Source organism: Idiotropiscis lumnitzeri, chromosome 8, assembly GCF_059441095.1.
Source record: "Idiotropiscis lumnitzeri isolate Australia: NSW breed Sydney's pygmy pipehorse chromosome 8, RoL_Ilum_1.0, whole genome shotgun sequence".
Lineage (NCBI taxonomy): Eukaryota > Metazoa > Chordata > Actinopteri > Syngnathiformes > Syngnathidae > Idiotropiscis > Idiotropiscis lumnitzeri.
This window is the reverse complement of record NC_142398.1, coordinates 12,790,969-12,808,011: the sequence shown is the minus strand read 5'-3', so window position 1 is coordinate 12,808,011 and position 17,043 is coordinate 12,790,969. Positions and strand designations below refer to the sequence as shown.

Here is a 17,043-nt window from a genome sequence, read left to right as displayed (position 1 = left end):
TCATGTTTCCGAACATCTCAACTTATTGCGAAACAATTTTTATTCTTATATGTTTGAAATAAAGAAAAAAAAATAGAAACCTGTTTGTTCCACACTCCCATGTGATTGACGTTTATGAAAAAAATGTCTTCACTCTGGGGTAACATCAAGGGCCTGACCGATAGTATTTTTTTTACGCTGATGCCAGTTCAGATGTCAGAATACAATTCCAAAAAACAATTAATTGACTGATTAATTAAAATCAAAAGAAGAAAATAACATCTATTTTGATCCCTTAATGCTTACGACAACACAGATAAGAATTCCAGGCCAAACACTTGACTGTTTTGCAATAGTTAGTCCTTTTAATATTTGTTTAACCTTACAACAGACAGAAAAAGATTTTATATTTGTATATGGCTGCAGTACACCCAACAGACATCATAAAAACGACTTCCCTAATAACTATTATATTATGTATTTGACACAGTAATCCATCGACGCTATCAATCTTAACTCTTAATCTTCCACCACTGCAAATTACCATCCGAACCATTCTTTGCATAATCTTGACACATTTGGAGAAGAACACAAAATGTGCAGATAGGCGTGAATAGCTTTGTCAAATTCTACCAAAAATGTTGCATATGGTGAATTGACAATAGGTGGGGGTTCACTGTGGCCAAAAGGCTGACAATTAGACACCCACAGTGGCCCTGGGATGTGCCAAATCTGTGGCACACTGACGAACACCCGCAGACGACACCTTGATTTACCTTTGCAAAGATAACATTTGTTTAAACCATCCGTGAGTGGGTGTGCGTGTGTGTGTGTGTGTGCTGCTCTTAACGACCCAAGCACTACTAAAGCACGCTTCCTAATTAAACATTAATTATACGACGATACTGCTCGCAATTAGAATGTAGTGATGCCAGGCTGACACGCTGCCACCTGGGCTAATGTCAACACAGCGTTATTACCACGGCCGCCTGCTGCGAGTATAAACCAATGTAAACCGGTAGAAACGTTCAGCTTCAGCACGGTTGCTAGAGAACCAAGCGTGCTGGTGTCTCGCTGCAGCCGTAAGCCTTCTCTTTGTTGTTAATCGCTGAATGTAATGAGGTTTACATATGCAGACGTCCGGTGAGGAATTGTCACCTTTGTAGTGTCTGCATTTTTTGTTTGGTGTACTGCAGTGTGGAGAGAAGAGGCCTGTGAGAATGCCACCTTTATTTGCAAGGACAGAAGATAAAGTTACAAGTGTGCACAGAGAAAGGATTCATGGATACATACACCACACAGGGAAGAGTAATAGATGAGGTGCGTCAACGAGGATGCCGGTGTTTGCGTGGGGAATGTTTCTAATTAGTATACACCCACACACATGTTCCATTTTACCATTCTTGAATCGAATAGGACCACATGTATAAAGATAACTATTTAATCTTCAGTTTTTGGAAAGATGCACAAACCTAATACATAAACTTAATATAACATCAAATACGCCATATAGAATCGGCTCAGATAATGGACGGATAATACTGTAAAAAAAAAAATTTAAAAATCCAATTGATAATAAATAAATAATACATAATTAAACAAAGCAGCACGGTGAGCGACTGGTTAGCACGTCCGCCACAGTTCAGAGGTGCTTCGGCCTTCTTGTGTGCATGTTTGCATGTTCTCCCCCGTGCCTGTGTGGGTTTCCTCCGGGTACTTTTGTTTCCTCCCACATTCCGAAGACATGCATGGTAGATTAATTGAACATTCCACATTGTCCCGAGGTGTGGTTGTGAGTATGAACGCTTGTTTGTCTGTGTGCCATGCGATTGGCTGGCAAGCAGTTCAGGGTGTACGCTGCCTCCTGGCCGAAGACAGTTGATATAGCACGCCCGCGACCTTTGTGAGTGTAAGTGGCTTGAATAATGGATGGATGGATAAGTGAGTTAATAATAATCAACTTAACGTAATAATAATTATCAAAATACCAAGTTATAACATTGTAATAAAAAGGTTTAGGCTATGTTACATTGTGACTAAAACATTGGGGAATAAATTGAAATAAATTTTGAATAGTAGTTAAATGTATAATTTAAGAAAATAAAATGTTAATATATTCTATAACAACACTAACAAATTAACTATCTAGTAACAGTAACTAATAGTTGGCCGAACGTAACTTATTAACCGTATCAGGTTTGACTGCATCTGTTTTTCAATGCTCAAAGACAATCAGCCAGCGGGCCTTTGGGGCTATTTCCTTCACCACCCCCAGATTAAAGGAATTTTCGTAAAAGTAGGAATACATTATGGAGGGATCAGGGTAAAAAAGACACATTATGACTAACGGGCCATTAGGAAAGGAATCTGAGATTATCGACGGCCGTGTATCTGGAGAACAATCTCAGTTCAGTTAATAACGTGCAATTAATCATAGGTCACTTAACAAATGATGGGGCGGAACACGCTGCTGTGCGAGCCGGCCCATCGTCCGTTGTCTCTAACGCTGAAGGAGAGCAAGGCATGGAGGTAGACGGGGAAAGTGGCCTCAAGATGAAATGGTGGCCATCATTTTTTGACAACCAGAAATTTATACAGAGCACAGACTTACATGTATAGTGGGACAACGTAACCTCCAAAGTCAGACTACCCAAAAGGTACGATTTGGACAAGCTCTGAATAAAAGGCCTCAAATGTCAAACAAATGTTGGAGTTCAAAACATCATGTATGGAGTCACATAAGATTTAAAAAAAAAAAAAATCATTCTACTAGTTTTTTTCTTTAAATTGTGATATCATAAAAATCTCATGACAATAACCATAAACATTGGAACATTTGAAAATCTCAGTCAGAGTTTGAATAGTTTGGGAATTTTCATTCTAGTGAGTTTTTATTTAATTTTGACTATTGCTTTTTTTTTGTTGTGTGTTTTCAAGTGGTACTGCCACCTGCTGTCCACTGAAATTGACGTCAAAGTGCCCATGGTCTTGCCTTACAAATGTCACAAGAAGCCTTTCAAGAAAGCTCCTGGTGTTTTCAGTTACCAGTATTTTGCCTTCAATAAAAGCTGATACAGTGGATAGTTGCAGAGTAAATACTTAGACATTTTATAATGGATATAAAATATATAAAATTGAGAAGTAATGTATATAAAATAAATACATTCATATAATTTTTGAAAAATAAATGTATTTATCATATGATTAAAAAAAATTATATATATATATATTTTTTTTTTTTAATTGTTTTTTTTTTAACTATTTTGCAAAGAGAAGATCCACCATGTGCTCATTTGATGTTAAAATTTGCAAAAAATGTCCACACTGTCATTGTCCACCCAGTCAGCAAGTTCAAATAGTTTGAGGTCTACTTCATTAATTTATTTAAACATTAAACATTACGTATTTCTACAGGCAAAGAATCAACTTCATACAAAGACTTTAAATTGAAAATCCTGATTATTTTTTGGGGGATGAAATGAGGAAATCCTGAAGGCATGTCATATGATAACGGTTTTAAACCATGGAAAAAAACCTACTTGTGAGTTCTTCTACTTCTAAATTACAGCCTTGCCGACACACAGAACCTTGATTGCCGACACTCAAAAATGTTAAATTCCCTTCAAGGATTAAACATCCATAAAACACTTTCCAATATTGGGTGAGACCATATTTGTAGACAACTAGACAGGTCTACTTGAGCATCAAAAGAGAAATCTGCTTAATGTCACCATGGTCTAAAGCGCCCACTGACTGGGAAAATTGGAGCGTTTTGGAGCGACTTTTATTAGCCAGGCTGCACCTCCTAATGGAGCTTAGCTGATGCATTTCATGCGGAATGGTGTTCACTTCAATAGGGATGGAACAACATAACTGCCTGCCGCTGAGAGGAACTTGGCCCACATGCAGTGAGAATCTATACAACAAATAGATGGATCTGGGCAAAAGAGGTGTCTATTGACTCTTCACCAATATTCAGAGTTACAAGACTCCCACATTATGGTATAATGTGGATAATGGCGATGAGTTCAATCATGTAATAATAATAATTGTTTGGGTAATTTGTCTTTTATGATGCACATTTTCCCCACATATACATATATACATATACATATACACATATATACATATATACATATATATATATACACACATGTATATATACACATATACATACACATATATACATACATATACATATATATATTATATATATATTTATACACACACACACTTGAGGAACAGTGTGTTGGCAGTGTTTAATTCATAAATGCTTTATGGCAGTGTGCAATAACAGTAGATATACTATTTTTTACTTCCTTAGGCATCTTCTATTTCACTTCAAGTTCAAGGATACCATGTTCCAATTCCCCAAAAATCCTCTGAAATCACAGATATTGGAGCACTTTGTACTATAGAATCCATAAAGAGGATAAAGGAGCATAATGTGATATCTGATATAAAATAGAAAGTTAATCTATGGCAATGTGACAGGGACCAAGACAGGGGAACAAAGACGGCGAAGGAGAAAGAGCACTAGAGAGGTGAATGGGTGGAAGGAGGGTGGAAGGGAGACAAGTAATGGAAAAATTCACTTCCACACTTGGCTGATCTAGGAAATCCTGCAATCTCGCAGCAGCCAAAGAGCAAAAGCAGATGAGCCATGTCTCTTTTCATCTCATACCCACCATCCATCTTCCTCGGCCTTATTCTGCACATGACTTGTTCTTCCTTTCTCATCCCTTTGTTCACTCCTCTCACACTCCCAATGTTAAATATCATCTTTTTTTCACCAACATTTACCATCACACTAACCCTGATGTCTGACCCTGCTTGACATATGCTCAGTTTCCCCCAGCGGACTGATTCCACACTGTCAGGCCGGCTAGACTGTCATGTCACAGTGGACGGACAACCAGTGCTCTGCATCAGGATGCATGCGGTGGAGTGGAAAGAAGAGCAGGAGGAAGAAAAAGTAGATGCTAACATTAGATACACCTTCAGAATCGAAAAGAGATGCAAAAAAAAGAGCTGTATCAAAAGATGTGCCGTTACAAAGATAATAATGTTTGTAGTGGTGTGAAACTCTACAGGATTATAATAAGAGCAGCGAAAAAGGCAAAAATCCTAGGCTTTGCAAAGGTTTGCACCAGGTGAGCTCTCAGACAACTCACAGTGAAGCACAACGGGGCCCCTTTTGAAGCTTGTGTGGAGCGTCTTGAGTGTCACAAAGTTGATGAAACTTTTCTCGGGAATAAGTCGACTTGGGAATAAACACGCTGAGGTGGACATCATCAGTCCGTCGCTAAGTTCCCGTCAGTATTTCAAGCCAATCCAGCTCTTAATATTTGTCAAGGCAGACTGTTTAATACAGCTTGTAGTTGTGAACCAAATTTGTTGCACATGACTCAGTCAATATTAGCTTTAATGTTCCAAGGCAACACTTCCATTAGTGTGCGCTTCAATTGTACTTCACAGACAGACAGCCTACCTGCCGCTTTCTCGCCATGAAGACAACACTGCACAATAATAACTAAATGAGCATGTCACATATTACAAAGCAGGTCAAGAATGGATGAGCATGTACACTGTGTAATGGCTTAAACGACCCACAACAAGTACAAATTGAAGCGCGCTAACAAAATAATTACATCTTCTAATAAAGCCGTAATTGTGATTCATTATGGCGAGAGACGGCAACGATTTGTATCATCTTGTCGAGCGGAGGCTGCTCTGCTAACCTCTGACTGGCTCAAACAATGCTTATTATGCTTACGCCGGCGATCAGGCGTGCACACAAACACGTAGCCAGACAAAGAGATGGGGTTGGGGGGTGGGGGGGGAGCACTTAGTCGATCTCTCCATTGAGAACCTGTAATTATAGACCCTGCAAGATAAATCAATTAACGCCAACATATAGCTTTTAATTTAATCTGGAGCTAATTAAAGTGAAGGGACATGAGAGGGTGGGAGACAGAGGGGGTGGTGTTTGAGGTAAGGTATGTACAGTACGTGCGCTCTTGGGTGAGTGTGAGTGCTAGGGGATTGTCTGGGTCCCTGGCTTCATCCGAGGATGGTGGAGATGATTGAAAAGAATTCTGTTATCAGACATTACTGATGTTAGCTCAACATTATAAAATATCACCTGGAGCGGCTCGACTAACAGGTGACACATTAATTGAAATAATTGAGATGGCACCTAAGGGAGAGAAGAACATGGCTGACAATGTGAATCTTTTTTCTCACATCTTCTTTATTACTTTAACAAATACAGTGGAAGCCGTTTTACCACTTTCTGGCATTTGGTACCTGCAGGGCCTTTAGTAGGGACTTACTAACCCTAACAACCCTAATGTATGGGCAACTGTGTCATGTCCATCATCTGGAGCAGATCAGTTTTCCTTAACATAAAAAAAAAAAAAAAAGCTAATTCGCTAAATTAAACTTTTATGGGCCAGCACGACTGATTCTGTGGTGCGATGCTGAGGGGGGGAGTGTATGTGACCCTGGGGAAAATACTCCCCCCGCCGTATTACAATAAAGTGTAATTGCACATCCACTCCAGCAGTTGGCAGTGGCGCTCTCCTTGCCCATTGTGCGCAGCAATTATCAACACTAAGGTGTCGGTTTGAAAAAAATATAGTTGCAGGGGAGAGTGGGTTGTGGGGGCGCAAAATGTTTTCTTCTTGCTAGGGGGCGGCGTAACAGAAAATAATTGAGAAGCAGTGTTCTAACCCTTTGAACTTTTGAACTTTAATCATGAATAGTATTTCTTATGAAGTAAAACTAAATGAATGAGTTCAGATAATTTCACCCCCGCCCCACTGTATTTGTAATGTGAAGCCTTGTATGGCCTCCTTTGCCACACGTTTATAAGGACAAAACAGATGCATTTTTAACAGCTAATATGTGTGTGTGCGTGTGTGTGGGGGTGGGGGTGTCCGTGTGATGAGTCTGATATAACTGTGTGCATGCACCGTGTGCGCCCAAGCATAACTCATACATCCCCTCCATAATCATAGGCTGGGATCTTGCCCGCTTGCGGTATTAATTCCCACCCTGACGGAAATTGCAGTGTTCTTCAATTTAGCATCTGCGTTTACAAGGAGTTGTTTTCCGGATGCCCTTGATTGTCTATTTTGTCAGCTCCTCCCCTCTCTCACACGATGCGATGCACACGAGGAGAAGTGACGCAGTGTAAATGAGACAAGACAGGCAGATATGCGGAAAGAAAAAGTTTTGTGGAATTAATAACACATCTAAAGTTGTACCAAATTTGGGAGTTACTTTAAAAACATGTCATAATTCATCTGCATTGTTTTACCTGTTTACTCTGTGTTTAGCTCCACTCGGCTAATCAGCCACTCTGCTCTCGCCAGGTGCTTCTAATCAGCATCTAATGAGCAATCAGCCACTATCTTAGCCTCTCGTCCTCTTTGGCTTTCAGAACTCTTCGTTGGATTGATCTCTCATTGTCGACTTGACCTGATCTTCTTGCCTTGTGTCTTTCCCGGTGATCGCTTCGCTCTCCGACAACGAGTTTGGTCTTGGCCCTTTCTGCTTTCCCTTTGTCTGTCCCCGTGGCTTTTGGTGTTGTCAACAACATTGCAGTTGACTTTCAGACTTTAAAGACTAATTACATGCCCAGTGCAAGTCTGGTGCAAGGACCAGTGATAAAATCCGTGAGGCTATACTTTGTTTTGGTATTTTCGCTGATGCAAGCAGCTTGGCGCAGTTTAACACAGGTGTTTTGCACCATTCAGGAGGCACACAGTCCTTGACATGGTGGAAGGAGAAACTGATTTGCTGGAATCCAATCAGACGGTTGAAGGTTGAAGCGTGCCAAAGATGTTCATAAGGAACTGCAAGCAGACTTAAATGATCATGTTAAGTTGGCCAGGGAGATCACAGATCTGTGAGCACTTGTGACCGCCTTCGGATCGTCCGTGTCTTGTGTTTAGGAAATATTACTACGGCTTGTGACCATTATGGATCGTGAACAGAGTTGCAGAACATATTTAAGTTTGTGAAACAAGAACATATGTACAACTGGACATCATAAGTTCTGTACATACACGTTTTTTTTGGGAGAGATTCACACCTGTAATAAGAACTCATTGGCTCATTTTCATTTGCTAATAATGTGTATTCAGTCTCAAAAAATACAGTTGTATACAATGTGCTATTCATAAATTAAAAGACATACATCAGACATATCAAAGCATAGGCAGTTAAAACAAATTAATAACAAGAACGTTAAGCACAAAAGAAAGCAAAGTCTGATGCTGAGTTGAAAGTCAAAGAATAAAAATGTGTTTTAAAATGAGTTTTAAAAATGGACAGTCAAGGCAAAAGTCTTGAAAATTGTGGTACAAATGCAACAAAAAAAAAATTAAGCAGAGAAGAACGGAAATAGAAAGAGATACAATTGATAGGGAAGTACAAGAGCGGCAGAGAGCAATGCAAGATGAAAAGGATTTTGACGCATCTGTCCATGGGAGCATGGCGTACCACCAGCCAACATGTCTTTCGTTATTTAATTTGCTTTCAATATCAAAAGCCATATGGACGCAGTGTAGTGCAGGGCTGCACGTATGTCTTCATAGAGCATGTTGCCGTCCTGGAAAAGCCTTTTCTGCCCTAGGGGGGGGATCATAAAATGATCATTAATTCCTTAAATTAGCTTAAACGCCCTTATTGAACACTAGTGTCATGATTTTTTTTTTTTTTTGCTTATTACCGATTCCCTTAGTGGGCTGCTCAGGGTCCTGTCAGGTCAAAAGATTTCTAGGCACGTGGGTCTACGTTTGAAAGAGGAAGCGGTGCAAAATCAGTCCACCATCCCATCCCCCTTGTCGTGCACAGAGAGGGGGCCTATCGCTGTTGCCTTGGTGACGCTTGCTGCCAGTAGATGGGGGGTTGGAATGGCAAATGCAAAATGTCAATTAATGCATGCTGGAGATACTGTATGTAGATGTGAGTAGCAAAAGAGCTTAAAAAAAAGGAAGGAACGATTTGTAATGAAAAAAAAGGCACATTTAAAAAAAAAAAAAAAAAAAAGAGTGGCAAGCAGAGACGCAAGGAGGTTGACGGACAAAGATAGCACAAGGTCACAGAGGATTATGAAGGGGGAAGTGGGTGGTATGTTGTGAGGAGCAATGGCGTTAGAGTATCACACAGGACAAAAACGCAGCGGTGCTGACAGAGAATACTGCTCGACATTCATTATAACATTTATTTTCTTTGTCATTACTCGTTTCTCTCTCTTGCTCCCTCCTAAGCACCCAATGTCTCTCGCCCACAACCTTCAGCTGCAGTCTGCCTCTAAATTGATTAAAGGGCAACGTTGAGATGGCACAGGACAGCAAAGAAGGAGAAGACGGACATTCTCATCTAATGGTAGCATTGATCGGCTGAAGCATACGGCCAGGGGAGATTAGGGGGTGGAGTTTGGAGTATCATGGGATTTCGGAGTTAACAATATCAGCCTGTAAGCGCTAGTGATGTTCTCTAATGTTTGTTCAAAGTGTTTTGGGGGCCTTGAAATGTAAATACATTTACTCACCTGAATTTCAAACAGGCGTGGATTGCGTTACCCTTCAGTGATGTGGTGAATGGTCATCTGTCTCTAGATGTGCCTTGTGTACCAACCATCTATCTAAGCCAGTGACGTATAATGACTGGCAGAACAATGAAATGCTCTTCCATGAGATGGCTAAAAGTACAATACACCTGTGTATCCACCGGTTGTCATTCATACAACAAAATAAGTCATGGGTTCCTGTGATTATATCAGCTTCGTGTTCAATTCAACAGTCCCAGATTGCATACAAAGTCATTAACGGCCTTTTAACAAGGGGAAGAGTCAAAAACGTTCCCTACAATGCATTCTATGCGCCACCACTAGTCTATACACAGCATTCTGATGAATATCGCATTTGTAGAATATGGATAAAGCAGCAAAATCCAACAGTTTTTATGCATCTTGCCGTCAACGGTGACAACTAGCGGTTTGTTAGCATCCTAAATTAGCGACTGAATACGATTTTGGGATGCCTTTGTGTTGATGTTGTGGCAACTATTTGATGACTGTTAAATTTGCGATGAGACAAGCTGAGGACTCGTTTCACTTCAAGTTTTCAAAATGCTCCCATACATGTGAAGTGATCCAGGAGTTTTTTTTAGCGGCTATCATAGTGAATGCAAACACATTTTTTTTTTCTCCCCACCAACCGTTCTTCAGATCGGGCCTGGCTCGAACCCGGTGCTTTATCATGATTCAAAGATTATCCGTTGCACCACTAATAGTCAGTTCAGGTCTCAGATCATGACCAAACTGAGAAAACAGGTTAGCTGCTGGTCATGAAAAAATATTTCAAAGTTACAACTATCAAACAACGAAATGAAATGCACCAAGTACAGCGCTAATGACAAAAATGAATAATAAATAATAAATTCAACGCAACCACTCAAGAGCGCAGTACATGGCGACGACCCATTCATCCATTTTCTTGAGCACTAGGTTAGATCAGGGGTGGGCAAACTTGCCGCCAGCAATTTACAGACAAACAAGCATTCCCACTCACATTCCTACTAACGGACAATTTAGCAAATGTTCACCGACTTGACAAATAGTGAACATTTAATATAATCATGTCATCATTCATTTAAAGTTACTACAGTGTTGTGCTCATGTGTGGGGGTGTTTGTGTGTGTGTATACATTTGAATTCAGAGTTCATCATGCATGCATATCCTTCACGGTGCATATCCGTCCTATTTTAACATATCCAACAGACGTTTTTAGGTAAATATATGCATAGGTGTATGTGTTTGTGCGCGTGACTTATGGAATGAGCACATAGGACTTGAGTGGCGCACCAAACTGAAGTTGAATTAATGCCTTCCTCAAGCCTACCTCCCCCGAATGCCCATTTTCATTGGAGGTCTCTTGACCCTCCCTCTCCTGCAGATGCATAATGGTCCATTCGGAGCTTTAGCAGCTTGCATTAGCGGGGAGCATGGCGACATGGAGCCCGGACCGTATTTCCATAAGACTGTGACACATACATATATTAGCCTCTTTGTGTCTGAGGAGGACTCACGTGGAGCTTCTCAGCACCCACACACAGGCTCACAGACAGGATGCATGACTTTATTTACAACTGGAGCAATATGATCACATATACTGAACAAAAATAAAAAGACAACACTTGTTTTGCTCCCATTTATCATGAACTGAACTAAGGCAAATGGCTGTCACACCAGTTACTGATTGGTTTCCTGATTCCCCCCGGGACCCCCGTACAGTAAAACAGCACATTTTAGCGTGGCCTAGCTCCAAAGTCAAACAGATCATTTAATTCGACACCTGAAATTATGAAGAAGTACAGTTTAATAAATTGATGACATTTAGCAAACAATGTGATCACTTTTTCAGTCACAATTTATCTAATGTTTTACTATTTCCAAATTGATAATCCCATAAAAATAATCTATCCTAGTCACAGTTGTTGTGAACGCAATGGAAATGACCCTTTCACTTCACCAAACAAACGCAGCCAGAGTAAAATGAAAATAAAATAATCGTGAAACACAAATACAATGTTCCACACACCTTCTAAAATGTACTACGGGGCAACACAAACTAATAAACAATGAGTAACTTGCAAATTTTTTACTTATTTTTATTTTATTTTTTTTATTATCTGTGAGTTTTGCATGTGCTCATTTTAGCAGTTCTTCGTAGCTTGAATGATGTCACAGTTGAGGGAAAAGGCAAGAGAGAGTGAGGTTGGACAATGAGAAGATACGAAATGATTTAAATTATGAAGCGACAAGACAAGACAGCTGGGATAAGCTCCAACACAACTGCGACCCACGCGAGTATAAGCGGCTCGGTTATTGGATGGATGGAACTCTATCACGGCATTGCTCCCATTACTCAAGTGAATTAAACCACATTTGATTGAAAAAAAATCTTATTAGTTCCTCACATATGTGCAATATACAGTAATTACTCTTCCAATTGATTAAAAAAAATCTTTATAATCACGGTAAATTATTCTTTGGTCATATTAAAAGAAGGCAGAGAAGTAATTGTGACTAGTGAATTTTTGTTCAGTTTTATGGAATACCTGTAATAGTCACAAGCGTTTCGATTGCTATCAAGCACTGTTATTATTCGGACTGCGGCCTTTATTTGCATCTGATCAGGAAGACCCTGTGAGAGAGAACACGTTAATGAACATCAGCATATGCTTTACACACATCAAACACAATGTAAATTTGCTTCTAGAACATACACACACACGCACAGACTCCCACATTTTTTCACCCAGTGCAAATATCCGCAAACAGCTGACGTCGCTCTCTGCTGACCCACTTACCACTGAGTCCTCTTCCAAGCGAGGAATACACGAAAAGGAGGGATTAAACTGAAGAAGTAATTGGAAGGTGCTGGTGGTGTTGGGGGTTCTTTATTCAAGCGAGTGTGAGGCGCAGGAGCTTTCTGAGTACATATACCACAGCTCGGGGTTAGCCCGGAGACACAAAATCACCGCCTTTCAATTCAAATTCCCATTCAGTTACAATTTACAGGAGCAGCCACTCGTCTTCATTTGGGATTCACACTTGCCTTTGGCAGATGGCTATTTCATCTCAGTCACACGCACGTACGAACGAACACGCACATACACACACACATAGACGCTGAGTCGGAGTCACTCTAGAGTGGTTTTGTGCATGTGTGGGAATGGATATGTTCACATTTGGGTGTCGATACAAATGTGGCAGAAAGGTGGGGGAATTCCAGTGGGATCATTATTGCGGCATAATTGGCTGACGGGAGCATTTGGAGCTAATTGGTTGGCTGACGGTGCAAAGCCTGGGGCTTATGGGTATTGTAGTGCTAATTCTGCATACTGCACACTTGGTCACACAGCCTGACAGAGACTCGAGTCTGAATATGGCGGTGCCTTCAAATAGGACAGACTCGACTTATTAATCGATTTTTAATCAATGACAAGGTGATAGACTAGGAATTTATCAGCGTATTAAATTTACGAATTAACATGATTTTTGGGGTGGTGCTGTGGTGACCTCGCTGTGCAGCATTATATGATAGGATTATAAGGGATAGATTATACCAATTTGAACAAATCAATGTTTGGAAACTCAAGTAAGTTGGCGTTTTTTTTTTTGTATTACCTGGAAAGTCATAATTTTGGAGACGCAGGGTTTCCGCCCGACAAGAACATATCGAGCACAACATAAACAACACTGATCAACAGCAAATTTTAATCACAGATCACTTCATGTGCCTTAAATGTAGACGTCTCTACTTTTTCATAGCTATAACATTTCCGAAAAAAAAACTCCACCTTTTGCTGTACCTTCATTCATAAATATTACAAAATATATTACTATATTACACATTATGTTATATTATTGTGATTATCAAAACCTGATGTACTAGAGAAATACAAGGGCATATTCAGAATAGGTGAAAAAAAGTTTACTTGCATCTCAAATTTAGTAAAGACTGTTTGTCCAAGGTAACTAAAGTCAAAACTGGATTGTAGTAATGCAAAATTCTGAACAAAAATGACATCTATATATGTACATCAGCAGGTATATGTATGCATCTACACATTGTATAGAGAGTAATACTTGCGGCTATGAGCATATTAGTATTTATTATGTGGGTGAATATGTGTACAATGTGTTGATCCGGAGTTTTGGAGCGTCTGGTTTTTTCCCGGCAGGTATTGGGCGACTCCCTCTCTCCCTTCCTGGTCACGCCCCTGCAGTCCCATTTAATGGGACTCTGGACTCGTTGCTTCACCTCCATCCACATGAAAAAAAACCTCAAAAAAATAAAATTAAAAAAAAAGAAATCCTTTCTTACTGCCATCTCTGACTCCGCTTGCTCTTGGGTCCTCCATTCACTCCCTTGGTTACTACTAACCGTAACACGCAAGTGTGTAGGTTTAGGTACAGTACCTGTATATATATTGTAGGTAGCACGTGTGTGTATGTGCATAATTGTGATAGTCTGATAGTTTGGTATCAAGTGAAAAGTGTAGATAATACACACTTTTGGTCTTTGTTTGGTGTGTATGTGCATTCTATTCAGACTGTTGATTCGATTTGACCAACTAAACTTAACTACACTAAAACCATCAACAGGGTTGGAATCTCCTATTTTTTTAAATTACTGCACTGTTTGCATAATTTCACCTAAAGGTTAGCAAGAGATGAAAGTTCAGCCAGATCTGGGATCAACAGTGGAACAAATCCACTCTCCAGTATCAAAGTGAAGAAAGTCTTGGATTGAACTGCGGCCTGGGGCAAACCTCCACTTTGGAGGAAGAGTGGTAATAGTAGCATTACGAGTTTGAGAGTTGCCGCCACCTACAGTGTGCACGGTAATGAATTCAACTCAGCAAGCGAGCGGCAGAAGGAAAAGAGCCTCTGGCAAATCGGAACAGAGCTTCCCAATTCTGCTGCAATGAACCTCAATCATACGCCACTTAGGCTACCTGTCAGTCAGTCAAAACACACGCGTGAATCACCGGATTAGAAGCGAAATAGAGTTGAGTGAGGTGAAATTGGGAGAGTCACTTCTTTAGTAGGTCGTTCCACTTAAAATCCGAATAATTGTCAAATTTTCCAACCATCCTGCAGGATTATTGTACTTAAATCGAAGAGGGCGGACTTTTTCTGTGTATGTTCTTGTGATGCTGATTGCGTTATGTGCTTTATACAAGAGGGACAACAACAGAGTACATTCCCAAATTAAAGGAACCAAACTGTTCATCTGCACTTGTTTCTGAGCTCGTGCCCACTAGCTATAAGCGATAAATAAATCACCATGGCGCAAATGTGAGCTATCACCTTGGGGGCGAAGCAAATGGCCAAAGCAGAGACGACAACTGGCAAAAAGGTCAAGGCGAAGCTAGGAGGCGAAGCGTCTGGAAAGGTTGGCTGGCAGTATTCAAAGAGGGGTGAGGGGAGCGGAATGAACTGGATGTGAATGCAATTATATTGGGAACATCGTGTTCCCTCACCTCCTTTGAAGGAAAATTGCCCAACACCTGATTGAAATAATACCTGAGTTGAGGAGGTCTTGATTATGGGGCTGCAATTAAAGTGTGACGCTGTCGTGTGGTGCTATGTTTCGTTTTTTTTTTCTTTTCTCTTTTTTTTTTTTTATGTCCTAAATAAAACCTGCAGTGTCTCTGTGTGAGTCCAAAAGAATGAAAGCTTGTGAAAGGCATCACTATAAAATAACCATGTGACCAGATTCCTTTATTTACTGAATTGAATGGTGCAATCAAAAGGGTCGTTACTAAACATTATCGGTATATTACAATTTATGTCAAGAGGTTCTGGTTCTTAATGCCATGTCAGTCTAATTTTAAGCAACCTCCTTAATTAGTTTAGTTTACCTCTGATGAATGCTGGATTGCGAGATTAAATTTAAAGATTCAAATTAAATTACAATACAAGAAATGCTCTTTCATAAAATCCTGTTTGTGTTTGTTTTTTTTCTTTATAATTTAAGAGATTTTCTACAACAATAAATACTGAACACATCAAACATGCAGTCAAACATTTTTACCACGTTAATCCGAAATATAACAACTACCTAATTGAGTAATCCAAAGAGTCAATGATAACTAAATAGCGCGAGATGCTCAACACAAATCTGTCCGCTCAAACATGGTGAGAGGCGGTTCGCATAACGAAACAAGTACGTAACTTGATGATGCTTGTTGAGCGGAACTAAAACTGGTCATTTGTAATTTAGGGGTCCACTATACTGTGGATATTTCCATCCTTAAATGTCAACCCCCCCTCCAAGATTTTATCTATATATATTTTTTATCATAAACGAAATTGTGACATGAAATGGAATGACAGATAATTAGGAAGTTACCTGAAGTGCAAATCGAAGAAGAACTGGTTTTGTTGAGTGTTTTTATAGCGTCATCAACACAATATAAAGATAATGAGAAAAGTTGCAGTTAAAGGGGAGTTCGGAAATTAAAAAAAAAAAATAAATCTTGTACCTCTAATGCAATATTTTTTAAGAAATCACTGCACCTCACACTCTCCAGTTAACTTAATTCAATATCTTTTTTTAAACTATGGCAGACTACACTCCTCCAAAAAGTAAAAAAAAAATGCCCTTCCCTCATTTGCTGACAATTGAGCATACGACCAGCAAACATGAACCGATCAAGGGACCTCAGCTTTGAGCAACATTTACTAAATCAAAAACAACACACTGTTACATAAATCATAATCCAAAGATGTAATGACATCAAATCATAAACACTTGGCCCAAATAATTAATCACATTCATGTTATTTACACACGCACACGCATACACACTTAGCCTGCTAACTCTGATCCTGATTTACATCATTATGACTACGAGTGTCATAATTACGTGTGCCTTTATCACTCTCATTCTTAATAGCAACGACAATATTAGGCTGTCTACGAGCGCGCATGCTAATTGCTGTGTGGCACTGTCCGGTGTGATGTTATTACTCCAATCGCTCCAAGGTCAGCAAAGCACCAATGAGCCCCCACACTTACTTAATTCTGCCACTCATAATCTCCTGTAAATGATAGAGAAAGCCTTAATTGTCTCTTGCAATTTATTAGTACGTGTTTGTGCTTCCGGGACCCCAGCAGTGCATTACTGTCACGCTTAATCCAATTACAGCTGTGTGCGACTAGTCGGGCCTGAGGGGAGAAGTGGGGAGCAGGTAGGGATGGCAGACAGGGAGACGGTGCACCCCGCTGAGGGCGCAGCGCATTAGGGAGCCTTTTTATCACCACTATAATGGCCTGATAATTGCCGTGTGATGCAACGGGATCGGGAGCATATTTATGTGGGTGTGTGCTGTGCATATATTTGCAAGTGTGCACCTTTGGTACAACGTGTGGTGTTTACACAGATGAGGCGGTGTGGTGGTGAGGTCATGGGGAATATATAAAGGCGAGAAGAAGCTATTTTTCAGATAATGAATCTCTATGGGGGTGAGAA

At 40.1% G+C, this 17,043-nt stretch overlaps 1 long non-coding RNA gene across 1 annotated transcript in view; it reads right to left on the bottom strand.

Annotated features, from left to right (window-relative positions):
- Window positions 1-8,233: 8,233 nt before the first annotated feature.
- The window catches only part of LOC148332224 (uncharacterized), a 39,709-nt gene continuing 30,899 nt past the window's right edge, over window positions 8,234-17,043 (bottom strand). Inside the window, exons 2-3 of the long non-coding RNA XR_015844739.1 lie at window positions 8,720-8,880; window positions 8,234-8,619 (exon numbers count right to left, since the gene is read on the bottom strand). This is a non-coding gene — a long non-coding RNA (uncharacterized LOC148332224). The remainder of the gene's footprint in view (window positions 8,620-8,719; window positions 8,881-17,043) is intronic.